Source organism: Alosa alosa, chromosome 11 (assembly GCF_017589495.1).
Source record: "Alosa alosa isolate M-15738 ecotype Scorff River chromosome 11, AALO_Geno_1.1, whole genome shotgun sequence".
In the NCBI taxonomy this organism is placed as follows: Eukaryota; Metazoa; Chordata; class Actinopteri; order Clupeiformes; family Clupeidae; genus Alosa; species Alosa alosa.
This window is the reverse complement of record NC_063199.1, coordinates 14,315,683-14,333,605: the sequence shown is the minus strand read 5'-3', so window position 1 is coordinate 14,333,605 and position 17,923 is coordinate 14,315,683. Positions and strand designations below refer to the sequence as shown.

The following is a 17,923-nucleotide window of genomic DNA, read 5'->3' as shown; positions in this document are numbered from 1 at the left end:
CTCAGAGATCATCTAAGGACAACAAGCTTCACCCATGTTCTTTTTTTTTCTCGCCGTCTTTCACCAGCAAAGAAACTACGACATAGGAAATTGGGAGCTGCTGGCTGTTAAACCGGCTCTAGAGGAATGGAGGCATTGGCTGGAGGGAGCTGACCATCCTTTCCTGGTGTGGACCGACCACAAGAATCTTGAGTACCTGCGAACAGCCAAGCGCCTCAATGTGCGACAGGCCAGGTGGTCCTTGTATTTTTCCTGTTTTAATTTCTCCCTCTCTTATCGTCCAGGATCCAGGAACACCAAGCCAGATGCTCTTTCTCGACAGTTCTCTGTTCAGGACACGCCCTCCTCGGGAACAATCCTTCCTTCCCATTGCCTGTGGGAGCAGCCTTATTGGACGTTGAGACCCTGGTCCGGGAGGCTCAGGATCAGGAACCAGGACCAGGTAAAGGACCAGCTAACTGCCTGTTTGTACCTTTCTCTATTCGGTCTCAGGTGTTGGAATGGGGGCATAGCTCCAAAATTGCTTGCCATGCTGGGGCTTCTCGAACCCTGGCACTGGTCAGACAGCGCTTCTGGTGGCCGTCCATGAAGAGGGATGTCCAGAGTTTTGTGGCAGCCTGTGACATCTGCACCAGGAACAAGACAGGTAACAGGCCTCCTGCTGGCCTCCTAAGGCCCCTTCCCATCCCTCACCATCCCTGGTCACATATTGCCATTGACTTTGTAACAGGGCTCCCTAGTTCTCATGGTAATACATGCATCTTGACTGTGGTGGACCGCTTTTCTAAAGCAGCTCACTTTGTCCCTTTGCCTAAGCTACCCTCCGCTAAGCAGACAGCTGAGTTGCTGGCCCTTCATGTGTTCCGTCTGCATGGCCTTCCTGTTGACATTGTATCTGATCGGGGCCCACAGTTCTCTGCTCAATTCTGGAAGGCGTTTTGCAAATTGATTGGTGCTTCTCCCAGCTTGTCTTTAGGTTTTCACCCCCAGACAAATGGACAGACCGAGCGTGCAAACCAGAAGCTGGAAGTAGCTCTCAGGTGCATGACCTTGGAGCAAGGCTCTTCCCTGGGTGGAATATGCACACAACTCTTTGCCCACGTCTGCCACTGGTCTCTCCCCATTCCACTGCTGTTTGGGTTATCAGCCTCCCCTGTTCCCCACCCAAGAGGAGGAAGTGGCAGTCCATTCAGCCCGGGCTTTTGTACGTCGATGCAAGAAGACTTGGTCTCGGGCCAGGACCCAGCTTTTGCGCTCAGTAGATGCCTTCAAGAAACAGGCAGACAGGCATCGTTCAGCAGCCCCGAGTACAGAGTGGGTCAGAGGGTAATGCTCTCCACTCGTGATCTGCCTCTCAAGTCCACCTGCCGCAAGCTGAATCCCAGTTTTATTGGACTATTTTCCATCTCAAAGTTAATCAACCCGTGCTGTGTACAAGGGGGCGTCCATCAATTACCTGTGTTTGCTCTGCTACACGTGCTGCCACTCTCCTCATCAGCCATGGCTTTTAAGCCATGCCATGTGGAACACTCTTTGCCAGATCGTCACGTTCAGTGTGGATTCTTGCGTTGTCTCATGTTCTTGCTGGATTTACTGTTTTTTGACCAAGGATTGTTTTTTGACTTTGTAATTTTGCCTGAACCTTTTTGGAAACCTTTGCTTGGACTTTGCTTGCTCTTTGTTACCGACCTCTGCCTGTTCTGACACGTGAGTCTTGCCTAGCCCCTTTGCTTAACTGCCTGCGGCCTACCTGTGTACCGAACTCTGCCTGTTTTTTGCCACTCTGGAGATCTGCTTGAGCCCTGCCTGTACTGCTGCCTATGTTTTGTCTGCCTACCTCTGTACCGAACTCTGCCTGTTTTTGCCACTCTGGAGATCTGCTTGAGCCCTGCCTGTACTGCTGCCTGTGCTTTTTTCGCCTACTAAGTTGACTTTGCCTACCAAGTGGTTTTGCCTGGCTGCCTATCTTTGTGTTCTTCAACATTAAAACCTAATTAACCTTTAATCAGCTTCTGAGTCTGCTTTTGGTTCCACAGTCCCTTACCTGGCCTCACCGGCCCTGACAAGTAGGTCTTGTCTTGTCAAGATTATGATTGTTAGAGTGCCAAGTCTTGGTTAAAGAGGCTTATTATCAGAGCACAAATGTCCACATAAGTAGAGGGCTCCCCAGTATTCTTAGGTAACATATACAGGCTACTATGTTATCATCCAGCATGAAGCAGGCTTGAGTGAGGTTGTGTATAAATTGCATCCAGTCTAGTGTGTTGGTCAATAAATTAATCATACCTTCACAAAGTAGGCGCTCCTGGCCCTTTTTGTGCCCTCCAATATATTGGTCATTACATAGATAGATAGATAGATAGATACTTTATTGATCCCCAGGGGAAATTCAAGGTCTCAGTAGCATACAGACAACACACACATTCACTAACAGCAGAAAAAGTAATTAAAAGTATATAATATAAAAACACAACTAAGAAATAAGGACAGTAGAAGATAAAGAATATACTAAATATACGAAAATACAAATTATACTAACACTTAATCTAAATTAATTCTAAAAACAGTGTCCACATAGTGGTGATTAATCAATCAAGAGGCGCTTGCAATGACTGAGGCAGGGACTGAGCCTGTGATTCTCTGTGCATAGTAAGGTAAGGTAAGGTGCTCTGTGTGAGTGAGTGTCATGGTGATAGTGCAATGGTGATAGTGCAAATGAGTAAGTCCAACAGTGCAAGAATAGAGTCTATAGAACTGTTCAATAGAGTCTGGGGAGGCTGGAAGGTGGGGGTAGGGCAGGCACGCAAACAAGAGCCGTGTCTGAGTCAGCTGGGGATGGTGGACAGACCACCTCCATTGGAGCTGGAGCAGGGCAGTCAAACCTGTTGTAGAAGTGGTTCAACTGGTTCGCCCTGTCCAGGTCCCCCTCCACAGAGCTGCTGCTCTTCTTCAGGCCAGTGATAATCTTCATGCCGTCCCATCCCTCCTCTAAGTCCTCTCCATTCTGTAACACACTCCAGTCAGTGCACTCGAAGCAGTCTCTCAGAGCCTCATCGGCTTCAGGTGTCCACTTCCTGAAGGTACGTGTGGCAACTGGTAGCCTCTGTACTTTGGGCTTGTACATTGGCTGGAGATGAATGAGGTTGTGGTCTGACTTTCCCAGTGGGGGAAGGGGGTTTGCACTGTTTGCATCCCTCACGTTTGCATACATCTATTGTCCTGTTTGTCCTTGTAGAGCAGTCAACAAACGGGTAGAAATTTGCGAGTGTGGAATCCAGTGTTACGTGATTGAAGTCGCCAGAGATCACAAAAAAGACTCCACATCCTTACAGCATAGTCTCCTTCACTGTAACATGTCCAGGGTTGCACCATCTATTGTTAATGTACAGCACCAGTCCACCTCCCTTCTTTTTGCCAGAAAGTTTACGTCTCGTCTCTGTCCAAACGAGCTACACTGAAGCCGGGCAGCTCAACGTTAGAAGCGGGGATATGGCTTGTTAGCCACGTCTCTGTAAAGCATAACAAACTACATTCCCTGTACAACTTCTGGTTTCTTACCAGGGCATCCAGTTCGTCAGTCTTGTTAGCCAGTGAGTTCACGTTTTCCATCACAAGCGATAGAACTGAGGGCTTGTATCTCCACTTCTTCTCCCGACGCCTCGTCTTCACTTTTACTCCCGCTCTGTAACCCCGAAAGCACCACAGTTCCTCTGGGATGTTGTCGCGAAGCCAGCAGCCAGACCAGCAGATACCCTAACTTTGCTGAATTACTGAAGCTAAGCAGGCTTAGTTAGTACTTGGATAACAAACCTCCTTGGAAGAGTAGGTTCCTGCTGGAAGCGGTGTTGGTGGCTGGCCAGTAGGTGGCACTCTTCCCTGTGGCCAAAAGCCACCAAACAAATATCAATCCCAATGTCCTATTGCAGTGACAGGGACACTGTATTGCAGGAGATGTTTTCCTTTGCATGAATGTTAAATTGAGGTCCTGACTCACCATGGTTGTTAAAGATCCCATGGCACTTATCGCAAAGAGTAGGTCGTTCCCTGATTCGCTTTATTTATGTACACACATAAAGACACACACAAATGCACACACACACACACACACACACACACACACACACACACACAAAAAACACACACACTCTACACATGCACACACACATACATGCACACACACGACACGCACAAACACGCACACAAACACACATACATGCACCCACACATACAAACACACCTACATACACAAACACACGCACACACACACACTCACACACAAAAAAACACACACAAGACACATATATGTACACAAAAACAACCACACACTCTGCACACACTCAATTACAAACACACAAAAAAGGAACAAAGTAGGAAATGAACACAATTTGACAAGCGTAACTTATTTTTCTGGAAAAAATGTGCTTGACTGGGCGGCGGTCATATTTTGTACCGCTCTGCAGTACATCTAGTTTTTATTGCTTTTATTGTTTTTACTTATTCTACTATTTTATTGATTTTGGGGTTGTCCCTATTCAAGTCTGTTGGCTAGTCAGCCTACTGTATATAGACATCCTGTTACACAATATATTTGTTTCTATTTATGTATCAATAGAAGCAGAGACCACAGAGGAAGTAGTTGCAGGTAAAACTTTTTAGTTCTGAGATTTATTCTGTGAGTTACAAGATCATCCCTGTTCATGAGTAACTATACCAGAATAACAATTTCACCATAAAATACGACATTACATTTATGTTCCAAATGACACTTGATTAGCTTACACTTATTCTGGTCTTGATTAGCCTAGGTACACACACACACACACACACACACACACACACACACACACACACACACACACACACACACACACACACACACACACACCTATCTACAAATGCACCCAAACACACACACACATACAGAGATCTTTGAAACTGTTTGTTCCCTGAATGCTGTTCTCTGATTTGTCTTAAAGATGGTGGCCTGGCACAAGAATCAGCGGCCGCAGAAGGGGAACAAGGTAGGAAGATACTGTATTTATGGTCAGCATAGTTTTGGGCATGAAATGAGGTCACATTAAAATAACAACAATATTTTTTCACTTCTATAGTATTATAGTATTCGAAGTGGAGAGTGTTCTCCGGATATCTGATGGGACCAAAGCCAAAAGGTAACTTTGTATGTCATCACTATCAATATTTCATACATTTACATAATTATTTCTAATGAATAACTAGTTCGCCCCTCTCCCCCCAAGCATGCTATTTGATTTTGCTCAGCAAGCAGGGATGGAATGGAAGTTAAAATCTTTGCCTCAGATAGGTCCAATCACAGAAAAGGGTGTAGCATTAATCTGATTGACCATACGTTTGTCTAATATACAGTCATTTGATCGCCATTTGTTAATGCCACCTCGAATATGAGCTTCCACCTAGATATACTGGGTCAAAGCTGAGAATACAGAGTTATGTATTTAAGAAGCTGTTGGGAATGACTTATGTAGAACCCTTTTAAGGTCTACTTTATGTGTTGTCCTGTACCTAAAGTGTTACCTACTGACATTTCTTCAAGGTTGAAGATTGTTTTAACTCAATATGCCTGCTTAAAATCTCCACTGATATTGCAGATATACAGTGACTAGGGAGGAACTGTTTAGAAGGTGTGGGCCACCAGAGTGCTATTCATCCAATGCTCTGGTGGCCTACTTAAGGAAAGGCATGAGCCAAAAAGAGGTGCTCATAGCCAAGTTACACAAGTCAGAGGTCAAGCCAGGACCACAAATCAAGCTGTCAACAAGTGTCAGCCAGTTGTGTGAAGGTAACTGTGAGGTTTAGAGGTTGAGAACATGATGCGCAAGAGTGTAATCTTGGTCAGAGAGAAAGAATTCTATTTACTGATTTACTGTAGTCTACTACACTGTAATTAAAGCAACACCAAAGAACTTTCCCTCTGTTTCACGCACGCTATTTGTTTATTCAGCACCGGCTTTGCAAAAATTTATGAATTTATGAAAGTATGATGTATTGCGACATCAGATGCAAGTCAAATTTGTTGCTGATCGACACCTGTCTGGAAAAAAAATTGAAATTTTGGAGACCCAGAAATAAAGTAAGATATTGATTGTACACATTTATAATTCTTTATTTGCATTCATATACTGCATTGATGTATTGCATATTCTCTGCATATTCTCTTGTTCTTCTCCTACCATAGAGACACACAAGCCAGCCTCCAACCTGACCACTGCTCAATAACTGTTCACCAAAACTGTTGTTCAATAAAATCAGTCTTTTGAGTGGAGTCTGTTGTGTATCCTTGTTCTTCTTTTTAGTTGGAAGTTATCATGCTTTGTTCTTTTCATTTGTTGCCTATAGGCATGTAAAGCCACAATTTTCTTTTTTTTTGGACACACTGGTGAAGTTGCTGAAAGCCAGCTTGTGTGCTCTTTGTACAGTGTTATACAGGTCATGGCTTGGCTTGAAACAATCTGAATTGCACCACTCTAGTAGGTCTGTCAACATGTATAGATGGTTTCTATTCAGCTTCAGGCTTTTGTGACTGTACTGTGTTTTCTGAGTGTGTGGGTAGCTCTTGAGGTTGGAGGATATTTACAACATATATACAGACACATTTTTCTCTGTGACTATTTGCTGTACACGTGCACAAAGTTGGACTTTTCAGACTGACAATACTAATGCTTCCATCACTATGGAAGACGGTTATGTTGTCATCATTTTTGTGGTACAGTTGACTGTAGATTACTTTTTCTGCTTCTGTATTTTGCATGTTCTCAATGTCCATGCCTCTGTCTTCACTAAAATGATGTGTTTACACAGGTTACCTATTCCGAAACTTTCGCAATCACACATAAAGTTAACTAAATTGACTGTGTAGCAGTTGGGACCAGATTCAGATTTTACATTACATTTTCCATTTTCGTCAATGTTTAAGTTTGAGCCAAGACCCTTTTCAAACATGACTGCAGCTTCCTTAGCAGCAGCGGAGGTGTCCACTTTCAGCCTTCCAGCTTCTGTGAGGTCATCCATGTAACTGCAGTATAGGGGAAAATATATTATTTTCAAAGATACAAGAGGGTATGAAAGACTAGGACAACAGAACCATGACACTAAAGTAAAATAACTAACCTGTAATACTTCTGCATATCTCCACACAGCAAATGTAGAAGTTGGTCAACTCTCTTGTTGGCCTGGACCCGTAGAAACTGATACTTCAGTGTAAGGAAGAATCTTAAAAATAAAAAAGGCAGTATGTAATTCACATGTGATGAGCAAGGTATTTTCAGATTTGACAGCAAAACATCCACCATGTCAGCTATACTTTAAAGGAAATATGAGTACTGTATATAAGGTAATTGTCACCATATTCATATGAACAAAACAATACATAAATGTATACAGTATTGTTTTTTAAAATATGAATGATAAATGGTTAGTACAGTATAATACCTCTCTGCCTTGTTGTTGGTCTCACTGCTACAGTGAAAGAATGTTCTGCCAAAATAACCCACAGCTCAGCATAAGGGAACCAATTGGTCTTTAGGTAGGTTGTTACATGTGTACTACCTAAATAGGTGTCAATCTTGCTGCACTTTTTAGCAGACACACTCAGAAATTCTTCTTCCTGAAAAACAGATTTTTGTCTCAGCAAAATATATCATTTTGCTTTTGTTGACCACTTAATTGGTACTGGGCTTGAATGAATATTAAAAAAGAAGAATATTACCTTTAGGCATGCTTTCATGGACACTATGGCATGTATGACCACATTTCTCTGGTCAGTTGTCAAGTGCCCTCCATCAGTCTTCACAAGCCATCTATTAACAGCCTATAGCAGCATACAAAAATAGTTTTAGATGAGCTACCTCTCTGGCGTGTTTCCTTTGGTCCTTGGCTAAAATATTATGTATGTTTTTGGCACAAAACCGTCTGCTAATAAAATTAAATTTAAACATAAACACAAACAAATGTGGCTTCTTGTGAAATCCCTGACTGTACCTTTAACATAATTAACACTGTTACTTCAGAAAATACCTACCAGCTTCACTTTTTCTGTTTGTCTATTTGAATTTTAACTGCACAATATTCTAAATTTCCCTGTCAAAAAGTAACACAGTGTAATCATTCACTTTACCTGAAGCACATGGAACCAACAAAGGAGAACCTTTGCATCTGGAAAAACATGTTTGACGGCATTGAGCACCTTTTGGTCACGGTCAATCATTACGGACCTATAGCATTTGAAAAAAAAAGACAAAAGAAAAAAAAAGTGAGTTGTACCACACCCTGCTTAGGAAAGAGTACAAACAGGCCCTCAAGTCATACATTTCCAGAGGTACAATATTTTGCCTAAAAGGCCTACTTTAGCTACTAAAGTACACTACCATTACACATTCTAAATAATAGAAATGCCGAATAGACGGTAACAGGCTTCTTTGTGCAAGCAGTTTCTTAAAATAAAATATTGCATGTTTCCAATATTAGTCCATGGGCCAGAGCAGAAGTTGGTATCACCAAAGGTGGCAAAATCTAGCAATGATTTTCGTAACCCTCTATGTCTGAGAGATATGTTTTGGTATGATAACCTTTTCTAAGTGGTAGCTTAGTTGTATTTTTACTGGCTTTTATACCCATACCCAGTACAATTCAGAATACATGCCTATGTGGATGATGCAATATGTCTTAATCTATGTTATATCATATGTAGATGGCATAGGCTTTGAGAATATTTGAGAATATACAGTTTACATGGATAACTTAGCTTTCCATGAATTACATAGGCTAAATGTATCAGTCATACACTTTTTCACCTATATAATACTAAAATTGGGTGGGTCAAATCTAAACTCTTGCTATATCACATCTAGAGAGTATGGGCTTTTAGAAAATATATGGGTTAGATAGCTGAATACACTTTACACAGCTATTTTAGACCTATAACTGATAGCTGTCCATTGAAAATCAATGCTTTTCAATGTAATGTAAAATACATTACAGAACTAAGGTAAAGTGGTATGGAGGAAGTTGGGAAATGTCTCAATGCACATATCACACCTAGAATATATAGACTTCTCAGAAAAAATATATTTTAGGGTAAGTAATCTGTTTTCCTTAATGATACCAGAGCTATAATGATCGGACATGCCATTATATTTCAATTCTAAAGAGAATGCATGTAGATCTTGTATAACTAGGCCTAAATTCTGTTTTTTCAATTTGTCTGGAACTAGATTTGTTTTCTGAACATTCTACAGTACAAATATAAACTGCCAACTTTAGAGTGTGTTGGTCAGTGTTGCCAGATTGGGTGGGTGCCCGCCCAATTGGGCTTCTTTTGACTTTGTCGGGCGGGGGAAAATAAGCTTTAGGCGGGAAAATAAAATTTTGAGTTCAATGGTTCTCTATAACAAAATCATTGTTGGGGCGTTTTTTTGCTGAAGAGGGCGGGTTTTTGAGCGTGAATGGGCGGAAATCACTCAACCCAATCTGGCAACACTGGTGTTGGTGTTTGCTGGGCCCCAGGGCCAGTATGTGGATGGAAGCAGCTTAGTTAGACTACAGAACAACAATGGCTGTTGTAGTGTCAAAAACAGATTACAAGGTGAGTCCTGTTTATTTTTATTTGTGTTATGTTTCAGATGTGTGAGAATGAGTAAGGATATGACCAATGACTAGGCTACTTGTGAAAGACTAGATATAATAACCCAACCGGCCCAAGTAAGGTATTAACATCATTATCAAGCAATTATGTCTGCTGTAAACTGTAGACTTCCCCAATTTCCCCAAAGAAAGGACAAAAATAATATACAGAGATGTAGCCTATGTGTGAGAGAGCAGTTTCAGTTGGTAGGCTAACTGAATTTACTGTATTTGAATTTGGAATTTTGAGTGGCGAATGAGTTGAGAATACTGATGATGCACAGTCAAGCCACAGCCACTGCACTCTCACTCTCTCTTCCTCACATACACAAACATGTTCTCTCCCTCACATACACACACACTCTCTCACACACTCACACACACACACACACACTTCATATATTCCCTCTGTCTCTCTCTCTCACACACAGTCACACACACTGTTGGTGAGTAGAAAGGCCTCATTTTAGCACATCATTCCTGATATATCTCTGTTGCTTTCAAATTGTTGTACATCCCAGAATAGAGAAGCATGGCACCTACTGTATGAACATAAAGTCATGGAACACACTACTGAGAGCAGCTGAAATAAGAGCCTATCGCCCCATCTTTGATCTTGCTAAAGGTCTCTGTGAGGGTAGAATACCATCCATATTGTATCACAGAAAATGTCGTAGCATCTTTACTATGAAGAAACTGCTTGACAAGATCCTTGCAAAAGACATATCTGCAGAACTGTCTGTCACAGAGGACCTAATAAAATCCGCAAGGGAAGATCTTAAGAGTTTATGAGGCCAAATGTATACAGGTGCTGGTCATATAATTAGAATATCATCAAAAAGTTCAATCATGTCAGTAATTCCATTCAAAAAGTGAAACTTTTATGTAATATTCATTCATTACACACAGACTGATATTTTAAATGTTTAATTCTTTTCATTTTGATGATTATAACTGACAACTAATGAAAATCCCAAATTCAGTATCTCAGAACATTAGAATATTACTTAACTCATTGAATGCCAAGCTGTTTTCGGAAGCTTTGTCCTAGAGTGCCAGCAATCTAGACCATTGTTGATGATTTTTGTACAGCCACAGCATATTCTGTGTTATCATACAATGGCTCGTTTAAAAGGTGAGACTTTAAGCTCTCAGTGGGTGCAAACCATGTATTTCTACACACCTCTGTTCCTGAGAAATCCCAAGCTAAACAGTGGCTAGTTTTCATCAAAATCGCTGTTTTTTTCTAGAAATGGAGATATAACGTCTTTCATGAAATATGATAGCCTAGAAATCTAGACGCGCCCCTAGCGGCAGCTGCCAGGGCTAGTCTAGCAACTCTCCGTTGGCTTGTGAGCTCCAGAAATTGAAACTGAATCAGGCCAATGAAATCGTGTATAGAGTCGTTAGGTGGGCTTAACATAATGATTGATGGCAGAGTTGCAACGGTTTGGCTTGAATTCCCTGCTACTTGAAAACAAATAAGATGGATATTGCTGTTGGCGAACAGTGTGACACGAGTTAAGCTTTTATTAAGTTGGCAAACGTTTGAACTAGCCAACTAGCTCCGCTGGTGGGAAACGCATAGGACTCATAGCGCTGCCGCTGCTGCAGAGGGAATTTGAAAGACAACTGATTATCCCGCCCCTCGGACTGAGCACTGCGAACGATGAGTGTCCAGACCCTACATTTTAATGTGGGTCTGGCTCGACAGGCTAGAAATATGAAGTGTTGCCTGTAAACTTTCCGGGAAGTGATCAGCGAGACCTGGCGAGACTGCCACCTAGTGATAGACCCATGAAAATGGCCTGGTTTTCAGCTGACGTGCATGAGTCACTGATTCGACCCAAAGCGGCAACCGAGTTATGATAAAATGTCCAGATAAAATGTCCAGATTGTGTGTTTTCATGAGTTTTCGATAGTCATATATTTAATTTCCATTCATCACAGAGTTCCCAAAATCACATATAAGGTGTGTTAGAGTGTCTAGTTTTTTTTAAAAAAAAAAGCTAAAAACGTAATATTACGTTTTTGGCACTCAATGAGTTAAGACCAATACAAAAAAAAGTTTTTTTAGAAATGTTGGCCAACTGAAAAATATGAACATGGAAAGTATGAGCATACAACACTCAATACTTAGTTGGGGCTCATTTTGCCTGAATTACAAAGCGGCGTGGCATGGAGTCGATCAGTATGTGGAACTGCTCAGGTGTTATGAGAGCCCAGGTTGCTCTGATAGTGGCCTTCAGCTCTTCTGCATTGTTGGGTATGGCGTTATCACATCTTCCTCTTCACAACACCCCATAGATTTGCTATGGGGTTAAGGTCAGACGAGTTTGCTGGCCAATTAAGAACAGGGATACCATGGTCCTTAAACCAGGTACTGGTAGCTTTGGCAAAGTGTGCAGGTGCCAAGTCCTGTTGGAAATAAAATCTGCATCTCCATGAAGCTGGTCAGCATGAAGCATGAAGTGCTCTAAAACTTCCTGCTCTAAAACTTCCTGGTAGACGGCTGCGTTGACCATTGGAAATGCAAAATTTACTTTCATCAGAGAACATAACTTTGGACCACTCAGCAGCAGTCCAGTCCTGTTTGTCTTTAGCCCAGGCGAGACGCTTCTGATGCGGTCTCTTGTTCAAGGGTGGCTTGACACAAGGAATGTGACAGCTGAAACCCATGTCTTGCATACGTCTGTGCGTGGTGGTTCTTGAAGCACTGACTCGAGCTGCAGTCCACTCTTTGTGAATCTCCCCCACATTTTTGAATGGGTCTTGGATACAGAGCTCTGTGAACAGCCAGCCTCTTTAGCAATGACCTTTTGTGTCTTACCCACCTTGTGCAAGGTGTCAATGGTCGTCTTTTGGACAACTGTCAAGTCAGCAGTCTTCCCCATGATTGTGTAGCCTACAGAACTAGACTGAGACCATTTAAATGCAGGTGTTTTAAGTTAATTAGCTGATTAGAGTGTGGCACCAGGTGTCTTAAATATTGAACCTTTTCACAATATTCTAATTTTCTGAGATACTGAATTTGGGGTCTTCATTAGTTGTCAGTTATAATCATCAAAATTAAAAGAAATAAACACTTGAAAAATATCAGTATGTGTGGCACTTTTTGAACTGAATTACTGAAATAAATCAACTTTTTCATGATATTCTAATTATATGACAAGCACCTGTATTTTGTGACAAATGTAGCAAGTATTTGAAAGGTCAAAGGACAAAAGAGACCCTAACAAAATGCACAGAGTTAAGAGCTGATGACAAAATCAGAAGAGCAGCCGTCAGGAAAGGTGACAAAAGAGTACTATCCATAGTCAGTCGTGACTTAGTAGCAGCAGAAGGCCATTACCATAGATCCTGCTACAGGGTGTACACAAAGGAAGATTCAGACATAGACAAAGATGAAACTAACTTGACTTGCAAATGTGTATGCCTAAAGTTGAGCCATTTTTGCAGCCAAGACATTATGGTCTCTATCAAAGCCAAACATGCCTATTCAGCCATTTAATCTATATATTTTCTAAAAGCCCATACTCTCTAGATGTCACAAAACATGAGTTTGGACTTGATTCACCCTTTTCCATCCTTTTGCATGTATATATTAATATATTATATAGGTGAAAATGTGTACATTTTATTTAATTTAGCCTGCATCATTAATGAAAAACTAAATATTCCATCTAAATTTTATATCTATGTCATCTAGATGTGATATAACATGGATTAAGACATGTCCCACCTTCCTCCAGACTTTGAGGCACCCACATCTGTACATAGGCTTGTATTGTATAATTCACTGTGTGCAGGTATAAAAGCTATGAAAAATACAACTAAGCTACCACTTAGAGAGGGTTATCATACCAAATAATGTCCCTCAGGCATGGAGGATTACAAAAATCATTGGTAGATTTTGCCACCTCAGGTGATACCGATATGTGATTTTTTAGGTCCTGACCCATGGACTATATATACAGTGGTTTACTTTTAATAAAGAACTGATTACAACATACACATTCACTAACACTGACCTTGGATAAAAGCTAGGATTGCTTCGCTGAAGCTCCTGTAGGCAAAGGCTTAGTGTTTCACTTGATTCCTTGCTCATGATAAAATATGCAAATGGTACACCTCTTCCGGTTTTATTGATCAACAGCAGTGCGTAAAAGGCATAGCCATAGGCTGTAATGCCTTTATAGGAGGCGTCCATGAAAACCATGGGATGGGGGTTCTCTTCCAGTAGTTTTTTTTGCGATGGTGTTTGAACAACTATGATAAGGGGTTGCTGGTGGATGAGTGGCTGATAAAAACAAATGTTTTGTTGAAGCTCAGTGTTGACCAAATAGTCAACACTAACAGAATCATTATGATGCGGAAAGGTGACACCATGGAGATTCTTTTTGATGAGGCATATATCTTCAGTGGTTAGATAACCTTCAATTTTGTTTATCAACATTGCCATTTCTGTGTGCCCAATCACAGCTCTTCAGGAGGGTCTCCGATGTTGAGCAACCCTGTGTAAGCCACATCTCTACAAATCCAAGCAGTTCTGGGTGTATACGATTTTTCATCCCATCCTCTTCATTAGACACATCATGCCCAGTGTGTTGCAGCATTTTATGGATCACAACACCTCTGAATCCGGAATCAGTGATGAATTTAAAAGAAATGTACTGTATGCCTCACGAGAATTTGCCCTGGTCTTTTGGGACTCTCCTTTACTTTGCCCTGGTCTTTTGGGACTCTCCTTTACTTTGCCCTAGTCTTTTGGGACTCTCCTTTACTTTGCTCTGGTCTTTTGGGACTCTCCTTTACTTTGTCCACTGGCTTTGCCCTGGTCTTTTGGGACTCTCCTTTACTTTGTCCACACATAGTAATGATAGTCCTTATTGGGTGGAGACTGGAGCTTTGAAATACATATTCTGCTTTTCCTGCACCTCATTTAAATAACTGTTCATGAAGTCCTTTTCCTCTCTTTGGACAATGACGACCTCTTGCTCAACCCGGGCATCATGTATCTTCTTCAGCCTTTTGGAAACACCCTTCAGCCAGTATTTCTTCATTATCTAAAATAAGAAGAGAACGTCAACGGGGCATGCAGATTTTAGAGGCCCACAGAGTAAGCATGAAGCTGAACTGTGTCCTTATAGAAATTATGATTTAGGTTAGGTTACTCTGCCCTGAGAGCAGGAGAATATTACTTCAGCCCTGGGACCAGCAGAGAGACTGAACTGCCCTCAGACAAATGATGATTTAGGTTACTCTGCCCGGTAGGCCCTTGCAAGTAATCCATCCCTGGGACCAGTGGGGTATGGGGGTCCTCCCCCAGAATTTTCTTTTTGGTCTAGATGCAATTTCCTGAATTCTGGTACATTTTAACAGGTTATTTAGATACTTCTATATAACAAAATAAAGCCAGCCTACGAAATTAATAAAACGTAAATCTTGCATAATTGCATGCATAATTTAAAAATGACTCAATATATAGGCTACTTGGCTACGCAATAAGGTTTCCATTACAGCACCGCGGGCGTTCAATGAATGCATGAAAGCGGATGGTTTGTTTGAAATCCCAACACTCTTTCAACTACGAACGTAATAGTGATCATCAAATACCTCCCCAGATTTCAGTGCTCATCAGTCCCAACATTTAACAATATAATCAAACAGTCCAAAAGTAAATTAAATATCAAACTAAACCAAAAATGTCATGCTTTTGAAGCCCTACCAGTATGCCACTCCAAGAAACGCATGTCTCAAAATAAAACTCGCATAAGAAATAAAGGGCTGTCTCGAATACAATCCTGCCCCTAAAGGCCTGTACTTTGTCTTAAGACCCCGGCCATAATTTGAGGATTTACAGTTTCTAAGTAGACAAACTGGCTTCAGATATCCAACAGAGTGAATACGAGATTGTGCAGTCTTAGCTGTAGTTAGTGACGTGATGCTGTTAATGAGGAGTTTTACATAGCCTAGCGTAAACCTATAGGTTATTATTTATTTGGCGTACCTATAAGGCTTTTTTCCTTATCAAAAGTGAGGGGGACGACTGATCTCTTCAACACTGCGGGGGATTTGGCGGGGATTGTGTGTGACAGAAGCGGAATGGGAGAATGCGTGTAACAAAAAAAAGAAAAGCTTACAAGCGATTTACGCGCAAATGGGAGAATCCAATGAAAATGACAATGAAGCACTAAACAGATGCTCAAAAACAGCACTGGTATTTCGCACGGCAAAAGTGGGGGGACCCAAACTAACAATTTTAAAAAGTGGGTGGGTGTTTTGTAAGAATTTAAGAAATGTTTGTATATTTTAACTTTTAAATGCATCAATCAGGTGCACTTTCAAAATAAATTCAGAGGTCAGACTTGCTTATTTTTATGGAAATATTTGTGCTGTAGCCTAAGCTATTTTGCACTTCAGAATTATAACCATGCACACAGGTGGAATAGTTATGGTGATATTGCAATACATTCACAACCACAAAACATATGCTACATTTCACAGTTCAGAAATGTTCATAAATGTGTGTACATTTCAGCACTCCATGAAATTATGCAGAAGTGGTCACCTGTGTTATTCAGCTAGTTCATTTAAGATAATATATTGGTCATTGTAATGGCCATAGCCTATATGCTCTTCCTTTTTCAGGATGTACCCATATCTGGGAACGTATGATGTGAATGTTTGCATATGGCTTTATATCAATATTTGTGTCTCATTATTTGATTTTCTTCATATTTTTGCATTAATGTCACAAGGAAGCATGCCAATATAAATATATTCATGTATCTGTGTACGTGAGATTGGCTGGAACCTGACAATATAAGAACCATGATAGTGGGATAATCTATGGCTGAGCAATTTACAAAAATGTATGTACTGACAAATAGTTTACATTAGAATAGCCTACATTATAATTTCGCCCCAATGAGGCTATGTAGAAATGTGTTGCAATTTCAAAACCGGATTACTCAGGAACCACTTATTGCACAGAGGCATACTTTGTATATGTAGCCATGGGTGTGGTGAATATAGCCTACCGAATGCAGATGGCTACAAGCTCGCTTTGCCTGGTCTAGAAGCTTATGTTTCAGATTTAGAAGCTGGACACGTAGCGCTCCAGAATCTTATAGCAACCCCGCCCCCTGGTAAAACAAACGTGTTTGTCAGAGAGAAAAAAAATCTGATCATAAAATGTATCATAAAAAGGAACGATGGTGTTGTAGAAATGTAGCGGAGTAAAAGTACAGATAATTGCTGTAATATCTAACAAAGTAAAAGTCAAAAGTATGCCGTATAAATTCTACTTAAGTAAAGTAGCTACAAATACGTGGAAAATGTACTAGTAACAAAGTATTTGTAGACTACTTCGTTACATTCCACCACTGGTGAAGGGTTAGTGAGATATTTAACCGAGAGTAATGGGTGTGCACTGTGTGCAAAATGCAAATATTAGCCTAAATTGCACGTCGGTTCAATGTTAATTTTCTCGAACCATTTATCACAGCAACTTGGCGCTAATATCATTGGAAAGCTTAGATTCCGCTCGTTCACATGATGTGTGATATCATATGTATAGGTTTAGTTTAGTTGAACCTCATCTGCCAGGTATTTGACCTACCAGGTTGACACTTCAGCGTAAAATACTCAATACTCAAAGCATACCTGAAGCCGGGGAAATGCGGGGGAAATGCGACTGGGATGGCTTCTGAAGTAGCATCGCAAATGAGAGAAAATTTAGAAAATTTCACAGACAGGGGGTGCTCTTGAACCCTCTCACCGTTGTTGCTGTTTGCGGGTTCGAGTCCGGGCGTGTGCAGGAATGAATCGCGCAGGTTCAACACAACGCAGGTTATGGTGCCGTGACCCGGATCGGGAGTGAGGTTTAGGGGGGTGAGTGTAACGGATGCCAGCTCACTTAGCTGTGCTTGTGGAACGTTGGTAAACCTCACTCCCCGACGCCTCAAGAGTGCTGCTGGCATGTGAGCCAGTAGCCTGGGCTGTTGGCTCAATTGTTAGCGCGCTCGCCTCCCGATCCGAGGTGCTGCTGTTTGCGGGTTCGAGTCCGGGAGTGTGCAGGAATGAATCGCGCAGGTTTAACACAACGCAGGTTATACCCCTGGTTACACCCCAAACAAAAGAAGCAACATGCGTTTTCCCCCAACCACTACCACTCTTACACCTGTGCGTTTCATTAGGCTACTCCAACGTCATAGGTCCACGTATAGTTAACCCACGGTAAACGCAGCAGCTTACCTACCCA

The 17,923-nt window shown here is 41.4% G+C and overlaps 1 long non-coding RNA gene across 1 annotated transcript; it reads right to left on the bottom strand.

Annotated features, from left to right (window-relative positions):
- Positions 1 to 6,171: 6,171 nt before the first annotated feature.
- LOC125303873 lies at positions 6,172 to 8,244 on the bottom strand. Its single transcript, XR_007195128.1, has 5 exons — positions 8,153 to 8,244; positions 7,745 to 7,846; positions 7,468 to 7,642; positions 7,147 to 7,248; positions 6,172 to 7,051 (listed from the first exon to the last, which is right to left on the bottom strand). It is a non-coding gene; the product is annotated as an uncharacterized LOC125303873 (long non-coding RNA).
- Between the last annotated feature and the right edge of the window lie 9,679 nt (positions 8,245 to 17,923).